The following is a 5914-nucleotide window of genomic DNA, read 5'->3' as shown; positions in this document are numbered from 1 at the left end:
CTGCATTTTCCATAAATCAACCATTTGACACACTTCATGTGATGGGTGAGTCAATCAGTGTAGCCGCATTGTTTTCAGAGCAGTAATGTGTGTAGGATCGTAAACGCATCACAATGCTGGCCCAGCCTTGGCAGCTTGGGTAGTGACAGAAACATGACTCCAAATGAATGCTAATGTTGCTGCATGTCTGCTAACTTTAGGCAATAGCTTATACATTCACCACAGCAACCTTATAAGATAATAATGTCACTGTTTTTCTTCCCTCTTGTTCTGCTGCCCCCACGTGTCCAAACATCTTTTAATGCAGCTTTAGTAACATTTTGGTAGATTTTGCAATAGTTGATGAAGCTTAGGATTTCTGCTATCTCATCCCTGCTTTCAATCAGTTGTTTTCTCTTTGAACATCTGCCAAGTATATGTCTGACTGACGCCCTCAGTGTTTGGACATGGCGGTGAGTAAGAGGGACAGAAGACAAGCAGGACAGGAAGATCATCACGTAAATATTTGAGATAAGAGATTGGCCACCCACAATGTCTGCATCTCAGTGAAGTCGCCCGTCTGTTCACTACTCATAGGTTTAGTCAGGCTTCTACCAGCTTCCTCCCAAACCTGCAAAGTAATTGCCTGCAGCGCAGCGAGACATTTTGAACTCTGCATGTGGTTTCTAATAGAGGCGTTAGTGGGGAAGGAGAACAGAGCAATTTAGGACAGACTTAAGCCTGTCTGCTGGATGGGGTGTGTCTAATGGAAGAGCAAATGCAGGAGCAAGTATATGTGTGTGCACGTCTGTGTGTTCTCTTGCATAGAAGTAAGGCTGCAAGTGATGATTATTTCATTAAAGATGAACCTTTTGATTATTATTTTCAGTTAAATGATGAAGTGTTTAATCTTCACAGAAAAGTACAGAACCAAGAGAGTTGTTCACGGGGTGGTTCACTAGTTGTGGGTGAATCAAGCAAGTTCTTCTTCTTCTTCCATGTCTATTATAAAGTGTACATGATTTCTTTTGTTTTGTCTCCCAAGGTGGCGAATGTTGGATCTGGCTGAGCTGAAGCTGGAAGCTTTCAGAGACATTGAACTACCCCAGTGCCTCCTGTTAAATCTATTTATTTTCTACAGTGTTGAGACGATGCATCCATTTCTACAAGCTCGTTTTTTTATTTTTATTTTCACAGTCCAGTCCTCGCAGACTGAGATTCGGTTTTTACTTTGTTGATGTATTCTGTGTAAAAAAAGAAAAAAGAAAAAAAGAAACCTTCTGGTTCTCAAGGTGCTGGACATTATATCCGTGATTACGGTGTTGTCGTGTGACCAAATCAAACGGTACATGTTGGAACATGTTGATCATAACGCTAACCGAGGCAGAGTAACTGCGCGCGTTTCTTTACAAATCTGAAATCCGTGAGTTCAGAGTTCACACTACCGGACATGGTTACGTTTGCCTGTATGCCTTCCGAAGCCTTGCTACTTGTGTGTTTGTGCGAAGCAGACAATGGGCATTTTTTCACAAATGACAATCTGTCAGACCTGTACAGTAGGTACAAAAAAGTTTTGGATTTGACTGCCTTTTGACGGAGAGAGCCTGCATTTTCCATAAATCAACCATTTGACACACTTCATGTGATGGGTGAGTCAATCAGTGTGGCCGCATTGTTTTCAGGAGCAGTAATGTGTGTAGGATCGTAAACGCATCACAATGCTGACCCAGCCTTGGCAGCTTGGGTAGTGACAGAACCATTGTGTGTTGTGAGATATTTCCCACTTCATTTAGACCTCCAGGTGATACTAACACTTTCCTGTTTTTTTCTTTCTTTTTATGTTTTAAGTCTTAATTTTCTTTTGTCAAGGAAACTTTTTGAAAGTCAGACATGAAGATAAATGAAATCACACTAGCTACCTTCTCTACCTCTGACAGTGCTGGATCATGAAGTTAAACTGTGATAGACATAATCGTTGTGTTTGAATATGACCTGATGGTAGGCCTTCCGCTATAAGCTACAAAACACCTTGCTGCAATAACGGTCCTCTGCTCCTATGAGCGGTTTCCTTTTCTTCCTTCCTTTTTTAAAATGGGTGTAGCATTAACAAAGTATTGATGTTTTTGTTTGCGAAATTCAGATGACCACTACAGATTCCTGTCTGAGATTGTGTATCACTTTATATTGTGTATATGTATCATTGTAAATGATTACTGCCAGAGGAAGAGTTTGCAGAACAGCCTGAAGTTCTCTTTTACTTGAAATTATATCACATTGATTGGTCTGTTGTACAGTATATGATACAGTATATTTTTGTTTTCTTTCTCAAAAAATGATTTATTTACTGAGTTTGTGATTTCATGTGATGAGAAAAATGTAAAATATGGTGGCCGACCAGGGTAACAGCAAAAAAACACTTACATTAGGAGATAAGTGCTGCGAAATACAGAAATGATGCAAAGTTAAAAGAGAGAGAGGGAGAGAGAGACAATCGAAATCCAAGTGGCAGATGACATTGCAGAGGGATACATTTATTAAGGGCTTGAGTCTCCTTCTCGCCTTTTGTAAAACGCAAAATATAATCGTTAACCATGAAATGTATGAACAGTAGCACTTTGAAATGTGAGTGTGTATTTGTGCCACACTGGAGTATCAGCGACGTGGCGTGAACTTTCCACTGGGTGGGGTGTACAGTACGGCTCTTAACTCTTGTCAGTTTTTGTATTCATAAACATACATATTTTGAAAGCATTTGTCATGTCACAGAACACAGAGTAAAAGTTTTTGATGTTATTATCATATGTCGGTGATGCGTGATGTGTTTTAGCTGTGCGCAGATCTGCCCCCCCTCCCCCCCAACCTGTCTGGTTACCCTCTGATTCACTCTGTAAGTAGACAATAACCTTATTTTTAGGGTTATGAAATGTACCCAAGTTCATGAATATAGGATATTATAACAATTTCTGTAATCTTGCTGTATTAGTGTATTGCGTAGGTGCTTGGCGCCACTAATCTCACATCGTTGTCATTAAAACTATTGTAGTTTTTGTACTGTTTTTGGTGTGGGCGGCCCAAACATTAGACTACCTGGGTCCATGGCTAGATAACAAATAAACACGGAAAAGTACATACCAAACACTTTGAAACGAAATACAAAAAAAAAAAAAGTCATAAATCCAATACAAACTGGATGCGAAAACAGGCATTATTTGACACCTACAGGGCGATATGAGGTCAACAAGAGATTATAGTTGTATACATCAGCAGAGATATCGCTGCAAAAAGTGGATCGACTTCAGTGTAGAGCATTACGTTTATGTATAGGAGATATTTAGTGAAGCCCCGTTAATAGAATCAGGAAAAGCAGGGGAGACATTTCTGGAGTCAAGAAGAGAGAAACTCACACTTGCATGCTGTGTTTTTTTTTACTTTGCATTGGTGGTTTTTGCAGATTTGCCCCTCTCGGCCACTGTAAAAGCTTTTCTTGTGTCTGTCATGTAATCCACAATGTAAACACTACAGTTGAAGGTGAAATGTCAATGTTATTCCACTTCCTTGTTAACGTCAGACGCGTGTACACCTTTATGGAGTGTTTATTGCACCCAGCGTTGACTGGATGTATGAAGTATAACTGTCCTGTGACGGTAAATTAACAGGCTTTAGCACTCTCGGTGACCGATATGAAGGCGTCTCTTTCATGTTCATTGCACTTGTGTATTTGCCAATCAGTCCCTCCTTCTATCACAGTTACAAGAAGTCAAGCTTTTTTTAGGATGATTCGTGTAGTATGCTTAGACCTCAAAAGACAATTATAATTTTTGTTCATATTTTATCAAAGGTGCTTGTGGAATCATGGATATTGTTTTGTTTTTTTCCTTTCTCAGGATCTGTCTTGTTTTTCATATCTGAGCAATTTCTTTGTCTCAAGTGTCATGTATGAAGATGTTCTAAGATCTTAAAAAGGGCTAGTAGCTTCCCTTTTATCAACCTCAGCTCTTCAATTATCCGTTTTTTTGCAAGTGTGTTTTCATACTTACACTGCACTATTAAAACGTATCTTTTTAAATCTCTGTGTTAAATGGCATATTTCTACAGCATCACGTAGTAGTAAACGTTACTAAGATGTGTCCGAGCAGCAGCATTTCTTCTTTAATTTGCATGTATTTGCTCTCATCTCCTGACAAGGCAGTCGTGAACAAGTCTGTCGTGCAGACTCATGCTAGCGCCGCTATCAAACTGTTGGCTGTGAAAGTAAAGGCTGACTGGGGGAATTATTAGATCATTATGTGACTGTTTTACTGCTGGTATCGCTTTGGTTGTCAAACAGCCAGTGGCATTTCTTTTAGCTATACTAGCAGAGTGGGTGCTGGAATTTCAATGCGGGTCAGTCAGTCTAACACTTTGCCCCAGACCAAAATATCTTGATAAATATTGGTAAATGAAATTTTGCAATTCATGGTCCCCAGAGGATTTGTCATACAGACTATGTTGAGCCCCAACCTTTTCATCCAGTGCCAGCAGAATAAATGTTTTATTTATCCAGTGAAATATTTCACATTTTACTTGATGGATGTGACCAATACTGTACCTGCAATCTTCCCATAATGTAGTCAGCAGCTTGTAAAAACAATCTGAGCCTGTGGCAGTTTGCGGCTACCGGTTACAGCGTTCTTGCTCAATGCTGACCAAGATTTTTGTTCACATAAGTCACATAGACACAAATGCATTGGAAAAACTAAAATGACCCTAAATTCCTGGGTGATCCGATCACAAGTGGCACCTCTAAGTACAGGTGTTAATGCACCCAAGACACATTGAGGACACATCAAGACTACATTCAGAGGTGGTCTGGGCCGCATATGGCCAGCTTCTTTTTGCAGTGTGTACTTAAATGTGTCCTGGATCGCATTGAAAGACATCCTTAGAATTTTTGAGGGCATCATTATATATTAATATATTAAAAATCTGTTTATTATTAGGATAAACCCCTTGAGATGTATCATCTCGTTTTCAAGGGGGTCCCAACATATAACACAATCATTACATAACAACAGAGAAGTGACAAAACAAAAACAAACAGAACACATGCATATGTTCATTAATACATTACAACCACCAAATGGCCAAGATGGCCAATAATAAGTAGACAGTAGAGTATGAGTGAATTTCTAACTACAGTCAAATTTAAACATTATGTATGGGCAGTAGGATTGCCTGCATCTTTAATAACAAAGGCAGTTTATCTTAAAGCGGTGATAGAATGATTATATAGGGTATTTCACATTGTTCCTTAAGGTCTCCTAATAGGGTATGTAACATTGGTTGGGCTGAAAATGGCCCAGGTGCTGTTCTCTGCTGCCTAATGCATCCCTTTGGAATGGCTCCATTTCAAACGCGAGCTTTTCTTCCAAATATGGTTATGCTCATGAATATTTAGATGAGCTGGGCGCTGATTGGTTGAGCGAAGCACATACACATATAGTGGAGACGAGACAGCAGGTCTCATATTTCAGACACTGCAATGTTATACATTGTTCTTCTGCTATTTCATTACTAAATTCACTTCTGAGACTTTTTTATGCGAGAAATCAACTATGTAGAGGTCAAATATGGGCCGTTTTACGAAAATTGATGGCTAATTGCAAATTTTGTTCAGTAGCTCCGCAGGCTAACGTGACTGCGGCCGTTGCTGCCTGGGTTGCTGCTTCGCCGCCCGGCCTGTCCTTTCACGGACCCCGGGTACACTTTCGGGCAACTATAGTATATTTACAGGTTGAATTTCGTCACGGCATGTAGATCACAGCTACCCTAAGGTCTTAAAAGCTAACACTTTTGTCCGATTTCAGGCATTTTTGTGAATTTGAGGGGTCTCGTTAGGATTAGCTGCTAGCTCTCATTGATAGAGCTCCATCCAGCTCAAGAGGTGTTTATTTCC

At 39.9% G+C, this 5914-nt stretch overlaps 1 protein-coding gene across 1 annotated transcript in view; it reads left to right on the top strand.

The window, feature by feature from the left end:
- Window positions 1–2780, top strand: part of LOC144525991 (solute carrier family 35 member F5-like) — a 20329-nt gene extending 17549 nt beyond the window's left edge. The window contains exon 16 of the mRNA XM_078263109.1: window positions 1025–2780. The gene's annotated coding sequence lies outside the window, so the exon portion shown is untranslated. The remainder of the gene's footprint in view (window positions 1–1024) is intronic.
- Window positions 2781–5914: the final 3134 nt, after the last annotated feature.

The sequence above is a fragment of the Sander vitreus genome, chromosome 11, assembly GCF_031162955.1.
Source record: "Sander vitreus isolate 19-12246 chromosome 11, sanVit1, whole genome shotgun sequence".
In the NCBI taxonomy this organism is placed as follows: domain Eukaryota; kingdom Metazoa; phylum Chordata; class Actinopteri; order Perciformes; family Percidae; genus Sander; species Sander vitreus.
The sequence above is the reverse complement of the archived record's forward strand: the minus strand, read 5'-3'. Positions and strand labels throughout refer to the sequence as shown.